We start from the raw sequence: 16,353 nt of genomic DNA, 5'->3' as shown, positions 1-16,353 counted from the left end.
GTGAATTCTCAGGTGCATCTTAAGGGATGACTAATTACCTACTGCTTTTCCACAGTGACTACATTTAAAAGATTTATCTACAGAGCAGGTTCACTTATGTCTTCTAAGGTATGGGAGAATACTGAAAGTTTTCCCACAATCATTCCATTTATAGGATTTCTATCCAATATGCATTATCTTGTTCATGATAAGCCTAGAGATCCTACTGAAGGCTTTGCTTCACTGATTATGTTTGCTGGAGGCATGTTCATTTTGCTTACATTCATGGGATTTTTCCCCAGGATAAATTCTTTCTTGTGGTTGAAAATGTGAGCAATCTCTAAAGACTTTCCCTGAATCAAGGTATTAATAGAATTTCCCTCTAGTGTGAATTCTCTTATTCAAGTAATCTTCATGCTCAAGTTTAAAGAAGTCTTATTAGATTCAAAGAGTTTGTATCCATGAATTCCTTCCTATTGATTAAGATGAGATACAAGCACAGAATTTATCATACTAATTATATTGACCCCACTTGTCTGTCAGTTTGTCTTACTGTGGTGGCTTGTGTGTTGTGATATTGGAAGCTATACCACCACTATTTCAAATATTAGCAGGGTCACTCATGGTGGACATATTTCAGCAGAGCTTCCAGACTAAAAAGACTAGAAAAATGTACCTGGGAGTCTACTTCTGAAAAAGTAGGCCAGTGAAAACCTTATGAATAACAGCTGAACATTGTCTGATATAGTGCCAAAAATGAACCCCTCAGCTTGGAAGAGACTCAAAATATGACTTAGGAAAAGCCACATCCTCAAAGTAGAGTTGATCTTAATCATGTGGATGGAATCAAGTTTTCGGAACCTTCATTCGCTGATGTGCCATGACTCAAAATGAGAAGAAATAGTGGTAAATGTCCATTCATACTTGGAATGTGTAATGTACAAAGTATGACTCTAGGAAAATAGAAGGTCATCAAAAATGAGGTGGAATGCATAAATATCAATATCCTAAGCATTAGTGAGCTGAAATGGACTGGTATTGACCATTTTGAATCAGACAATCACATAATCTACTGCCCCGGGAATGACAAATTGAAGAGGAATGACATAGCATTCATAGTCAAAAAGAAAATGTCAAAATCTATCTTAAAGTACAAAGGATAATATTCATATGCATGCAAGGAAGACCAGTTAATATGACTATTATTCAAATTTATGCACCAACCACTAATGTTAAAGATGATGAAATTGAAGATTTTTATCAAATTTTGAGGTCTGAAACTGATCAAACATGCAGTTAAGAGGCATTGATAACTACTGTTGATTGGAATGCAAAAGTTGGAAACAAAGACTAAAGATCTGTGGTTAGAAAATATGCCCTCAGTGATAGAAACGATGCCGGAGATTGCATGATAGAACTTTGTAAGGCAAATAACTTATACATTACAAATACCTTTTTTCAACAACATAAACTAAGATGATACACATGGACTTCACTGGATAGATACACAGGAATCAAGTCCACTACATCTGTGGAAAGAGACAATGGAAAAATTCAATATCACCAGTCAGAACAAGGTGAAGAGCCAACTGTGAAACAGACCGTCAATCGCTCATCTGAAAGTTCAAGTTGAAGCTGAAGAAAATTAAAACAAGTCCACAACAACCAAAATATGACCTTGAATATATCTCACATGAATTTGGAGACCATCTCAAGAACAGATTTGTTGCATTGAACACTAATGACCAAAGATCAGATGAGCTGTGGGATGACATCAAGGACATCATACATGAAGAAAGAAAAAGGTCATTTAAAAGACAAGAAAGAGACCAAAATGGATGTCAGAAGAGACTCTGAAACTTGCTCTTGAACAAAAAATAGCTAAAGCAAATGGAAGAAATGATGAAGTAAGAGCTGAACAGAAGTTTTCAAAGAGTGGCTCAAGAAGACAAAGTAGAGTAGTACATTGAAATGTACAAAGACCTGGAGTTAGAAAACAAAAAAGGAAGAACACACTCAACATTTCTCAAGCTGAAAGAACTGAAAGAAAAAGTTAAGCATCAAGTTGTAATTCTGAAGGATTTTATTGGCAAAATTTTGAACGATGCAGAAAGCATCAAAAGAAGATGGAAGGAATACACAGAGTTACTGTACCAAAAATAATTGTTCAACGTTCAGTCATTTCAGAAGATAACATATGATCAAGAACCAATGGCACTGAAGGAAGATGTCCAAGCTGCACTGAAGGCATTGGTGAAAAACAAGGCTCCAGGAACTGATGGAACACCAATTGAGATGTTTCAACAAACTCACACAGCACTGAAAGTGTTCACTGGTCTATGTCAAGAAATTGGAAGACTGCTATTTGGCCAACAGACTGAAAGAGATCCATATTTATGCCTATTCCAAAGAAAAGTGATCCAGCAGAATGTGGAAATTATCAAACAATATTAATATCACACACAAGCAAAATTTTACTGAAGATCATTCAAAAGCTGTTGCAGTAGTACATCATCAGGGAACTGCTAGAAATGCAAGCCAGATTCAGAAGAGGACATGGAACAAGGGATATCAGTGCTGATGTCAGATGGATCCTGGCTGACAGCAGAGAAAAACAGAAAGATGTTTACCTGTGATTTATTGACTATGCAAAGACATTCAACTCTGTGAATAATAACAAATTATAGATAACATTGGGAAGAATGGGAATTCCAGAACACTTAATTGTGCTCATGTGGAACCTGTACGTAGACAAAAAGACAGTCGTTCAAACAGAACAAGGGGATACTGTGTGGCTTAAAGCCAGGAAAGGTGTGCATCAGGGTTATACCCTTTCACCATACATATTCAATCTTTATGCTAAGCAAATAATCCAAGAAGCTGGACAATATGAAGATGAATGCAGCATCAGGACAGGAAGAAGATTCATTAACATCCTGTGATATGCAGATGACACAATCTTGCTTGCTGAAAGCAAAGAGGACTTGAAACACTTACTGATGAAGATCAAAGACTACTGCCATCTGTATGGATTACTTCACCAAGCATGATGTCCTTCTCCAGGGACTGATCCCTCCTAACAACATGTCCAAAATATGTAAGAAGTAATCTCACTATCCTTCCTTCTAAGGAGTGTTCTGGTTGCACTTCTTCCAAGACAGATTTGTTTATTCTTTTGGCAATCCATGGTATATTCAATATTCTTCGTCAACACCACAATTCAAAGGCGTCATTTCTTCTTCGGTCTTCTTTATTCATTGTCCACCTTTTGCATGCATATGATGTGATTAAAAATACCATGGCTTCGGTCAGGCACACTGTAGTCTTCAAGGTGACATATTTGCTTTTCAACACTTGAAAGAGGTCTTTTGCAGCAGATTTGCCCAAAGAAATACATCATTTGATTTCTTGACTGCTGCTTCCATGGGCATTGATTGTGGATCCAAGTACAATGAAATCCTTGACAACTTCAAACTTTTCTCCATTTATCATGATGTTGCTTATTGGTCCAGTTGTGAGGATTTTTGTTTTCTTGATATTGAGGTGTAATCCACACTGAAGGCTGTAGTCTTTGATCTTCATCGGTAAGTGCTTCTTCAGTAAGTACTAACATTTAGAGCTGGATAATTCTTTGTTGAAGTCATTGGTGGTTCAGTGGTAGAATTTTCACCTTCCATGCAGGAGACTTGGGTTCGATTCAGGCCAACACATCTCATACACAGCCACCAGCCATCTGTCAGTGGAGGCTTGCTCGTTGCTATGATGCTCAACAGGTTTCAGCACAGCTTCCAGACTAAGAAAGGCTAGGAAGAAAAGGCTGGCAATTTACTTAAAAAAATCAGCTAATGCAAACCCTATGGATCACAATGGGACAATTTGAAACCAATCATGGGAATGACACAGTACCGGGCAGTGTTTCATTTTGTTGCGCATGGGGTTCCCATGAGTTGGAGGCCAATTCAATGGCAGCTAACAACAACAATAATTCTTTGTTATGAGGGGTCTTCCTGTGCCTTGTAGGATGTTGAGCAGCACCCCTGGACTCTACCCACTAGATGCCGGTAGCATTGCCTCCAGTGTGAAACCAAAAATATGTACAGACATTGACAAATGTCCTTTAGGGGGCAAAATTTCCCCAGTTTAGAATGACTGGTCTAATCTCTTTGTATTTTTTTAGGAAACTTATTCTATCATTTCTTGATTATTTACCATCACCATCAGCTTCTTGTCCTATTCCATTGGAGAAGTTCCTCTCAACATCTAAGCATAATCAAGTATCCCCATCTGGAAACAAATTTCTGCCTAGGATATCACTTAGCTCTCCAGTTACCGAGCAATCTCTTCCTCTTCACCATCAAACTTCTTAAAAAAGTAATCTAACCTCAAGCTCTTCATTTCCTCACCTCCCTCTCACTCCTTAACACACTGCAACCTAGTTTCCACTCCCCCACCACTTCATAAACACTACACTGCCAAGATAGCCAAGGATTCAAGAGAATTAATGAAAATTAATCCAGTGAATGCATTTCTCCTTTCAATTTATTTGGTCTTTCATACAAATTCTGCTACTACTCTCCTCTGTAAATCATTCCCTTCCCTGAGCTTTTGAGACCACAGTCACCTTGTTGTCATCTTACTTCTCTGTCCATCTTCTTTCAAGCTACTTAGCAAGATCCTCTCCCACTGTAGGACGTCCTTAAGCCTCAGTTCTAGTCCCTATTATTTGCCTTAATCTGTACATTCTACTCCTGTCCATTCCCTTGAATTTAATTTCCATTTCTATGCTCATAATACTCCAAGTTCCAATTGGAACCACAAATCTAAACTCAGTACCCTCATATCCCACTGCTCTTTCAACCATGGCCATCTAAAATTTTCATAAGCACTTCTGGTGAAACTTATTAAACTATAAACTTATCATCTTTTCCAAAAACTACTTTTAATTCAGATGTTTTCAGTCTTAGTAAATAGAGTTACCAAGCATTGAAAACAGACAGAAGGGATCATTGCCAACACCATCATTAGTGGGATGCTCACCCCACTCCACAGCTGCAAATAATTAAAACTGAAGATTAACATTGACACTCCTGTAAGAGAGAGACATTTTGCAATACACTTTTGACCAGAGTAAAATGTGTAAACGAAAAATCTATGTTCCTACTACTTATAGCAGAATTAAAAACTGAAGGCCACAGTACCTGCCTTTAGGCTCTTTATCCAGCATAGCAACTATGGATAATGGAAAAAAAAAAAATTGCTGTCAAATTGATTCCAACTCATAGCTTCCGTATAGGACTGAGTAGAACTGCTCCATAGGGTTTCCAAGGAGAGGCTGGTGGACTTGAATTGCTGACCTTTTGATTAGCAGCCCAGCCATAGCTCGTCAAAGCTTGCCAAAGCTCTAGAGAGGTATTTTCTCTGCGGAGCCCTGGTGGTGCAGTGGTTAAGTGATAGGCTGTTAACAAAAAGGTCAGCTGTTCCAATATACCAGCCTCTCCGTGGAAACCATATGGGGCAGTTCTACTCTGTAATGAAGTGTTGCTATGGGTCGAAATTGACTTGATAGCAAAGAGTATTTGAGTTTTCTCTGCAAAAAATATTGAAGATTTCTGACCAACTTCTTCAGCCTGAAACTGATCGAACATGCAATCAGGATACATTGATAATTACTGGTAATTAGAATGCAAAGCTGGAAACAAAGAAGAAGGATCGGTAGCTGAAAAATATGGCCTTGGTGATAGAAATGATGTCAGAGATCACATGATAGAATTTTGCAAGACCAATGACTTCTTCATTGAAAATACCTGTTTTCACCAACATAAATGGTAACTATACACATAGACCTCTCCAAATGGAATACACAGGAATCAGATAGACTACGTCTGTGGCAAGAGATGATGGAAAAGCTCAATATCATCAGTGAGAACAAGGCCAGGGGCTGATTGCAGAACAAACCATCAATTGCTCATATGCAAGTTCAAGTTGAAACTGAAGAAAAACAGAACAAGTCCACAAGAGCCAAAGTACGACCTTGAGTGTAATCCACCTGAATTTAGAGACCATCTCAAGAATAGATTTGCTGCATTGAACACTAATGACCGAAGACCAGAAGAGTTGTGGAATGACATCAAGGACATCATACATGAAGAAAGCAAGAGGTTATTGAAAGAAAGAAAAGACCAAAATGGTTGTCAGAAGAGGCTCTGAAACTTGCTCTTGAACGTCGAGTAGCTAAAGCAAAAGGAAGAAATGATGAAGTAAAAGAACTGAACAGAAGATTTCAAAGGGCAGCTCAAGAAGACAAAGTATTATAATGACATGTGCAAAGAGCTGGAGATAGAAAACCAAAAGGGAAGAACATGCTCCACATTCTTCAAGCTGAAAGAACAGAAAAAAAAATTCAAGCTTCGAATTGCAATAGTGAAGGATTCTATGGGGAAATATTAAACAACGCAGAAAGCATTAAAAGAAGATGGAAGGAATACACAGAGTCATTATACCAAAAAGAATTGGTTGATGTTTAGCCATTTCAAGAGGTAGCATATGATCAGGAACCGATGGTACTGAAGGAAGAAGTCCAAGCTGCACTGAAGGCATTGGCAAAAAACAAGGTTTCAGGAATTGACGGAATATCAGTTGAGATGTTTCAATAAGCGGATGCAGTGCTAGAAGTGCTCACTCGTCTATGCCAAGAAATTTGGAAGACAGCTACCTGGTCAACTGACTGGAAGAGATCCATATTTATGCCTATTCCCAAGAAAGGTGATCCAACGGAATGCGGAAATTATCAAACAATATCACTGTCATGGATTGAATTATGTCCCCCAAAAAATGTGTGTATCAATTTGGCTAGGCCATGATTCCTGGTACTGTGTGATTTTCTTGTATGTTGTAAAACCTGCCTCTATGATGTTAATGAGGAAGGATTGGTGGCAGTTGTGTTAGTAAGGCAGGACCTGATCTGTAAGACCGGATTGTGTCCTGAGGCAATCTCTTGAGATATAAAAGACAGAAGTGAGCGTTGAGACAGGGAGACCTCATACCATCAAGAAAGCAGTGCCAGGAGCAGAGCACGTCCTTTGGACTGGGGTCCTTGTGCCGAGAAGTTCCTAGTCTGGGGGAACACTGATGAGAAGGCCGACAGAGAGAAAAAGCCTTCCCCTGGAGCTGACACCATGAATTTGGACTTATATCCTACTTTGATTGTGAGGAAATAAACTTCTCTTTGTTAAAACCATCCACTTGTGGTACTTCTGTTATGGCAGCACTAGATGAGTAAGACAGTCATTAATATCACACGCAAGCAAAATTTTGCTGAAGATCATTCAAAAGCAGCTGCAGCAGTATATCGACAAGGAATAGCCAGAAACTCAAGCTGGATTTAGGAGAGGGCATGGAACCAGGGATATCATTGCTGATGTCAGATGGATCCTGGCTGAAAGCAGAGAATACCAGAAAGATATTTTCCTGTGTTTTATTGACTATGCAAAGGCATTGGATTGTGTAGATCATAACAAATTTATGGATAACATTGTGAAGAATGGGAATTCCAGAACACTTAATTGTGCTCATGCGGAACAGGTACACAGATCAAGAGGCAGTTGTTCGGACAGAACAAAGGGAAACTGCGTGGATTAAAGTCAGGAAAGGTGCACGTCAGGGTTGTATCCTTTCACCATACCTATTCAATCTGTATGCTGAGCAAATAATCTTAGAAACTGGACTATATGAAGAAGAAAGGGGCATCAGGATTGGAGGAAGACTAACAACCTGCATTATGCAGATGACACAACCTTGCTTGCTGAAAGTGAAGAGGACTTGAAGCACTTACAGATGAAGATCAAAGACCACAGTCATCAGTATAGATTATACCTCAACATAAAGAAAACAAAAATCCTCATAACTGGACCAATAAGCAACATCACGATAAATGGAGAAAAGATTGAAGTTGTCAAGGATTTCATTTTACTTGTATCTACAATCAACATCCATGGAAGCAGCAGTCAAAAAATCAAAAGACACATTGCATCAGGCAAATCTACTGCAAAACACTTCTTTAAAGTATTGAAAAGCAAAGATGTCACCTTGAAGACTAAGGTGTGCCTGACCCAAGCCATGGTATTTTCAATCCCATCATATGCATGCAAAAGTTGGAAGATGAATAAGGAAGACCGAAGAAGAATTGACACCTTCGAATTGTGGTGTTGGCAAAGAATATAGAATATACCATGGACTGCCAAAAGAACGAACAAATCTGTCTTGGAAGAAGTACAGCCAGAATACTCCTTAGAAGGAAGGATGGTGAGACTATGTCTTACATACTCTGGACATGTTGTCAGGAGGGATCAGTCCCTGGAGAAGGACATCATGCTCGGTAAAGTACAGGGTCAGCGAAAAAGAGGAAGCCACTCAACGAGATGGATTGACACAGTGGCTGCAACAATGTGCTCAAGCATAACAACGATTGTGAGCATGGCGCAGGACAGCGTTTCGTTCTGTGGTGCATAGGGTCGCTATGAGTAGGAACTGACTTGACGGCACCTAACAACAACAACAATCTGCAGACAAGGAATACACTCCAAAGAGGAGGTTTTTGACAGGTCTGCATTTGTGCAAGATCGTCTTAAAAAAATATGTCTTTTATGTTAAGAATGTAGAAACAGTGTCTCAGGAAAAGACCTAGGCAATAACCCTTTTCTAAGATCCCTAGGTAACCAGATAAATTTAGTTTGGGAAAACAGTTTCTTTTATAAAAGGACCCTGGAGCCCAGTTTATTGCAAAGCCCTGGTATCAGTCTCAAGAGATGTTTTGCATCATACACTATAGGCCCAAGCAGTGTTTTATATCAAACAAGACACTTTCATGACCTACTCTGGAAATGCATAGAGTAAGCATTCTGTGACTATGATTTGTAATCTCTGTAATCTACCTAACTTTATGTAATCATCTCCTGTAACCAATCCTGTAGTCCATTTGTATAATGTACCCAGTAGAAGTCCTTTCCTTGTCTATGACCTCATTTGAAAACTAACCAATCATGATTTTATTGTAACTTCCTGCTTTAGTCCTATATTAGCTCTCTCCCTGAAATCGCCATGTTTTCATTTGTGTGAGCTGGTAGTTTCCTTCATCCGGATGAACCTTTATGCTGAATAGATCCTCTGAATTTGAATTTCAAGGCCTGAGTAGGGGCTTGTCTGGGATTCCGAAAGTGGCCGTCCTCTTCAGTAAATACCCTGAGGAACTGCAGGAGTGGAATTGGGGCCAAATTAAAAGCCCTTTTGTGCTTAGTCTGCCCCTCAAGTCCTCAGAGAGTCGCATTCTGGAGGTGAGCCTTTCTTGGAACTGAACCCTCCACTCTGTGTTGAGGGTTTCTGAGGATTTATTTAGCTTCTCTCTCATTTCTGTCTTATATTTCTGTTCAACTTCTTGAAGGCCAAGTCCCAGCCATGTTGAACGTTTGATTTCACATGTCTAATTTCAGCTGTCTCGAGTTGGTAAAAGTGAATAGTTAACTTTGGTTGCCATCTAGTGAACTTTTTAAAGAAGGCAGTTGGGCTGGTCTATTTTTCTCTCTTTCTCAGAGAGACAAGTTAAGCTCAGAGTTTCTAGCTTTGTGCACGTGTTAGGATGCCAACACACAGGGAGGTAACAGCTCCTGCCTGTTTTGTGTTTGTCCCATAAAGTGGTATTACTTGATTAGGGGACAATTTAGGTTGGTGGCCACTTTGAGAATCTTTCGAATTTTCTGCTCTTCTCTGTGTTCTTTCTCCCTCCCCCACCCCTCCCTTGCACAGGCACATTAAGTCCTTGCAAGTATGCGTATTTTAACCAGTTCATTTGTTTGTTTTGTCGGCAATTTAAAGTTGGCTAAATCCTTGTTGAAGCTTAAACTCCCTGATTTATGCTAGCTAGTTTAGATAATTCAAAATTATATAAACCTTTGAATTGTGGTGTTGGAGAAGAATATTGACTATACCATGGACCGCCAAAAGAACAAACAAATCTGTCTTAGAAGAAGTACAACCAGAATGCTCCTTAGAAGCAAGGATGGCGAGACTAGTCTCACATATTTTGGATATGTAATCAGGAGGAATCTGTCCCTGGAGAAGGATATCATGCTTGGTAAAGTAGAGGGTCAGCGAAAAAGAGGAAGACCCTCAACGAGATGGATTGACACAGTGGCTGCAACAATGGGCTCAAGCATAACGATTGTGAGGATGGGACCGGACCAGGCAGTGTTTCATTCTATTGTACATAGGTTTGTTATGAGTCGGAACTGACTCAACGGCACTTAACAACAACAACAACAGTTTATATAATAATCAAAGAGAAGTCCCACTAATCTAAAAATGAATGATCTGATTCAAGCCATAAAGAAAAAAATATAGAAGTCTCATGGGACTGGGAAAAAATGCAGCTTTCCAACCCTCCAACGTTGAAAATACCCAATGCAAAGCAAGCAAGAAAAAAGAGTAAAAAACCCTCTCTGGAATCCTTTAACAATTGCCTCCATGGAGATAATCAAACCGAGAAGGAAAAGTCTAAACAAAAGAGAGGCTGCTTCTGTGTTACCAAGCAACGGACCTCACCCTGCTGCGGACATTTAAGATAATAGAAGCACAGCTCCATAAATAACTCAAGGTTCTGCAAACTTTACCCAAAGCTTCTGACATTCAAAATTAGCTACCAGGTAGCTGAACAAACTGCTTCTCCCAAATATGTTTATTAATGACTCTAATTTTATGACTTAATTTTCTTAAAAAGACTTTTAAAACATCTTTAAATAAATGAGCTTGGATTTTCCCTCTACCAGGATGGTGATTTAAAGTTCATGTTTAAAAACAGCTGTAAAAGAGTATACTTAGGACTAATTTAGAATCTCAGAGATCACTTTAAGAAAATGAGTTCCCATTTTCGATGTCTTCTCTTTCCTCTGAGGAACTTTTGTTTGATGCTAAGAACCTAAATTACTTATGTTGTATAGTATTATATAAACCTAAGTCTGGAGCTGCCCTCACAGACCATAGATTTATAGTTTTCCTGTTTCACTTTATGTGGATAGCTTGCCTCTAATATTATGTTTAAGCCTCTGTCTTTCATCAAGTTGAAGGCCATAGGTGGCAGTTACTGTTTTTCATGAGGCTATCTTTCTTCTTCCAAGAAAAAATACTTTTTATGCCTGGGCTTTTGGTAATCACTCTGAGAAACTTGAATATAAATTTATATAGATTTAAAAGGTTTCCTAAAAAAAGGATGAATTGCTTATTTTAATTGATATAACAAAACCTTAAAAAGAGACGAATTATGATAATTTTTTTTTTACCTATGGATGGTATTATTAAATTAAATTGTAATCTTTTTCAAATAACTTACTTTGATTAGTTTAATAATAAGCATTTACATAAATTCAATAGTCCTAATATTCTCAGGAATTAATAAAAGTAAATTCATTCTAGTAAAGTATTTATGTTGTATAATATGTCAACTTAAAATAATTTCCAATACCTTTTTAAGTAACTTAAGCTGAATTGAATGTATAAAATATGTTTTATTAAAGGAAAAATAGAAATTTGTCCTAGAATTAAAGAGACTGTCCCAAGATGAGAAAAAGAAAAGAAAAAACTTTAAATGGACATATAGAAAGTGGTAGAAGGTCAGAGGAAAGTTAAATATAAAGTTAAAAATACTGTAGAAGGAAAGCTAAATTTATGCCACAGAGAAAAGATATAAGTATGTATATTTGCATCTAATAATGAATGTGTTTGCTATTTAAAGATTATGCTATAAAATATATATATATATAAATATATATATATAATAAAGACAAAGATTTGGAAAGTTTGCTAAAGATTTTTTTGTCTGATATAATCAATGTTTTTGTTTATTGCAACTGAAGTTTAATAAGTTAATTCATGAGAATTTTAAAAGTTTAATGTCAAATAGTATATAAAACAAAGAATTGGCTTTCCCACTGTTAAGATACACATCTGTCAGTTTGTCATACTGTGGGGGCTTGTGTGTTGCTGTGATTCAGGAAGTTATTCCACCAGTATTCAAATACCAGCAGGGTCGCCCATGGGGGACAGGTTTCAGCTGAGCTTCCAGACTAAGATAGACTAGGAAGAAGGACCTGGCAGTCTGCTTCTGAAAAGAATTAGCCAGTGAAAACCTTATGAATTGCAGCAGAACATTTTCTGATGTAGTGCTGGAAGATGAGCCCCTTAGGTTGGAAGACCCTCAAAAGACCACTGGGGAAGAGTTACCTTCTCAGAGTCAACCTTAATGACATGGATAGAGTCAAGCTTTTGAGACCTTCATTTGCCGATGTGGCATGACTCAAAATGAGAAGAAACAGCCACCAACATCCATTAATCTTAAGCTTTCTGCTCATGCTGCTACTCTCTACAGCTCCCATTAATTCTTGGCATGAGAACACCTTTGTTAAACTTGCTCAGGCAGTTGTGTGATTCATAAATCTTACTGAATCCTGGATCTGTCATCCTTTACCCAAAATTATACATGAGGACACAGATCCATTAGCTACTCCTATACTGAATTATAGTTTTGTTCCCACTGCTACCATCAACTTTAACATCAATCCCAGGTCCCATGTTTCAATCTAACCCAAATCAGAGTTAAAGAATATTCTAAAAGACCCTGGACTTGCTCTTCAGACTGTAAAAATGAATGTTTAATTTCATATAATGCTACCCCCAGATACTAGAAAGTGTTTTTTTGTTTTGTTTTGTTTTCAGGAAATTTAGCAGCATGTCTACAGAGGAGGAAAAAAGTGTTTTTATGTTTAAATGAAAAATTGTCTAACAGTGAGATGACTGTCTATGTACAACAACTCCCTGACAGAGAATTGGCTTGAACAGATGAATCAAACCACCCCCTCTCAGGTAAAAACACCAGAACCAGTATAATATATGCCCCATATGGATACATATTTCTATATGGAAAATCAAAATACCCCACTTTGCCAATTCAAATCCAAATAATAAGTCCTATACTTAGACTTTATCTTATTTAGATGGTTAGAATATGACCAGCCAGTGTACCTTAGGCCATATGGGAATCCCTTTAGACATCCATTCCTACAATGAACGTTTACATTAGACCAATAATTTAAGATTATTAGAGAGAATTAGGACCAAACAAGATGAAAGCAATGCCCAGGGGAGAAATAATGAAAACCCATTGGAGGAAAACCAAGGTTGGGCTACTTGTTCTCCAAGCATTCATTCCCTGGTATAGAATTGCAGACTTGTAACACACCATCCAGAACATCTCCAGGACCATGGAAGGAATAGCTGACAAAGTTGCTAATACTATGACTGCTCAAGAAAAATCATTAAATTTACTGGCTAAGGTGTCTTTAGAGAATAAAATTGTCCTCGATTTCTTGTTGGCTTAGCAAGGAGGAGTCTACACTATAGCTAATATCTCATGCTGCACTTGGAGTAACACTTCAGGGGAAATAGAGCATGACATTGCAAAAATAACACCAAAAAAAAAAAAAAAAGCCACCTGGTTGCACATACCTGAACAAACCAGGTTCAGTTTTTCCTTTTCTGATATTTTTAGCTGGCTACCCAATGGAGTAGGTGCCTAAATTAGGTCTATTCTGTTCTCTAATATCTTGGTTTTAATGTTGATAGTCATTGTAATTGGCAGTGTTAAATGTTATATTAAAGGTACTACAAATGTCTCGGCCCAGAAAAGCAACCTGATGTCCATACGTAGGCTAATGTACACAGAAACTATTAGCATTCCCCACAAATTGAAATAACTCAAGGTTTAGTTTATTTGTTTTATATGAAATGGTCAAAGGTTTCCAAAAATGAGCCACCCTCCCATTCATCTTTGGAGATGACTGTTGTAGCATGGTGAAGAAAACCTAAGTTGCCCAGTGGCCAGAAACACTGCAGAAGATGAGTTACTCCTTTGCGGGCAACATGAGACCAGCTCACCCTGAAGATGAGAACTCCTCTATAGAAAGGTAGAAATACTTAATGGTGCCTGACCATTTCTTTATGGTGTCTGAGGTATTAAAATCTTGCTAGTACAAGAAGCCACTGAGAAGTCAAGATAATGCAGAAAAAAGTGATTTTAAATTGATCAGAGGATGTTCAATGAAATCTCTGATCAAAAGGAGGGAATTATAAGAAAAAGAAATTTCCCAGTAGATCTTTGACCAGAGTAAAATGTACAAACTAAAAATCCATGTTCCTACTGCTCTTAGCAGAATTAAAAACTGAAGTTCACAGAGCCTGCCTTTAGGCTTTTTCTCCAGCATAGCAACTATGGATAATTACGGAGATATTTTCTCTGCAGACAAGGAATGCCCTCCAAATGGGAGGTTATTGACACAATTGCATTTGTGCAAGATGGCCTATAAAAAACATGTATTTTATGTTAAAGATGTAGAAACAGTGCCTCAAGAAAAGACCTCAGGCAGTAAACACTTTTCTAAGATCCCTAGGCAACCAACTAAGTTTCACTTAGGAAAACAGTTTCTAAGAAGGGGCCCTGGTGTGAAGTTTATTGCAAAGCCCTGGTGTCAGACACCTTCATGAGATTTTTTTTTTTTTTTTATCAAACATGACAGACCCAAGGAGTCTTATATCAAACAAGACACTTTTACAACCTACTCTGGAAATGTATATACTAAGCATTCTGTGACTATGATTTGTAATCTCTGTGCCCAAGTAATTTTATGTAATCAGCCCCTGTAATCAATCATATAGTCCGTTTGTATAATGTATTCAATAGAAGTCCTTTCCCTGTCTATGATCTCATTTGAAAACTAACCAATCATAATTTTATTGTAACTTCCTGCTTTAGCCCTATATTAACCTTTGTTTAAGACTCTTTCACTGAAATCCCTGTTTTCACTTGTGTGAGCTGGTGGTTTCCTTCATCAGAAAAATCTTTATACTGAATAAATTCTCTGAATTTTAATTTCAAGGCCTGAGTGGTTTTTCACTACAACATTCCTAATACTCTTGTTTTCCTTCATATTGCATACATATTTCACATTTTACTAAAGAATACTGTGATGGCTAAGGTTGTGTCAACTTGGCTGGGCCATGAGTCTCAGTGGTTTGGCAGTTATGCAATGATGTAGTTTGGCAGCTATGTAATGATGCAGTCATACTCCATGATGTGGTCAGATGTGATCAGCCAATCAGTTGTAAGGGGAGTTTCCATGGGGGTTTGGTCTGTATCCAATATATATATGGACATTCTGGCAAAACTTTCTTCCTTGTTTTGGATCCTGCATCTGACTCATCATCATCTTATCTCTGGTTCTTGGGACTTGAGCCAGTGGCCTTCCGTATTGCCTGCCAATCTTGGGATTCATATGCCTCCACAGCCTGTGAGCCAGCAACCTGCCATCTTACCTGCCTATCTTGAATTTGTCAGCCTCCACAGCCCCTGAGCCAGAAGCATACCATGTGACCTGCCAATCTTGGGTTTGTCAGCCCCTGCAGCTACATGAGCCTGGGGAAGCCTCCAGCCCGACACCTGACCCATAAATTTGGGATATGCCAACCTCCACAACCATGTGAGTCATTTCCTTGAGATAAATCTGTGTGTGTGTGTGTGTGTGTGTGTATATACATATATAATGGACTGCTAAAAGAATGAACAAATCTGTCTTGGAAGAAGTGCAGCCAGAATGCTCCTTAGAAGCAAGGATGGTGAGACTACATCTCACAAACTTTGGAAGTTATCAGGAGGGATCAGTCCCTGGAGAAGGACATCATGTTTGGTAAAGTAGAGGGTCAGCAAAAAAGAGGAAGACCTTCAAGGAGATGGATTGACACAGTGACTGCAACAATGGGTTCAAGCATAACAACAATTGTGAGGATGGCGCAGGACGGGGCAGTGTTTTGTTCTGTTGTACATAAGGTCACTATAAGTCAGAACTGACTTAACAGCACCTAACAAGAACCTAACACATTGGGGAAGCATCTTTTTCTGAATTTGTTTTATGATTTATTTGTTTCTCTAGAGAACCCAGCTGTCATGGTTTGAATTACTTCTCCCAAAAAATGTGTGTATCAATTTGGCTGGGCCATGATTCCTGGTATTGTGTGATTATCTTATATGTTGTAAATCCTGCCTCTATGATGTTAATGAGGGAGGATGTGTGGCAGTTGTGTTAGTAAAGCAGGACTCAATCTACAAGACTGGATTGTGTCCTGAGGCAGTCTCTTGAGATATAAAAGAGAGAAGTGAACAGAGAGAAGGGGAACCTCATACCATCAAGAAAGCAGTGCCAGGAGCAGAGCACATCCTTTGGACCGGAGTCCCTGTGCAGAGAAGCTCCTAGTCTGGGGGAACAGTGAAGAGAAGAAGGC

This window comes from Trichechus manatus, unplaced genomic scaffold, assembly GCF_000243295.1.
Source record: "Trichechus manatus latirostris isolate Lorelei unplaced genomic scaffold, TriManLat1.0 scaffold00057, whole genome shotgun sequence".
In the NCBI taxonomy this organism is placed as follows: domain Eukaryota; kingdom Metazoa; phylum Chordata; class Mammalia; order Sirenia; family Trichechidae; genus Trichechus; species Trichechus manatus.
Note: the sequence above shows the minus strand (reverse complement) of the source record.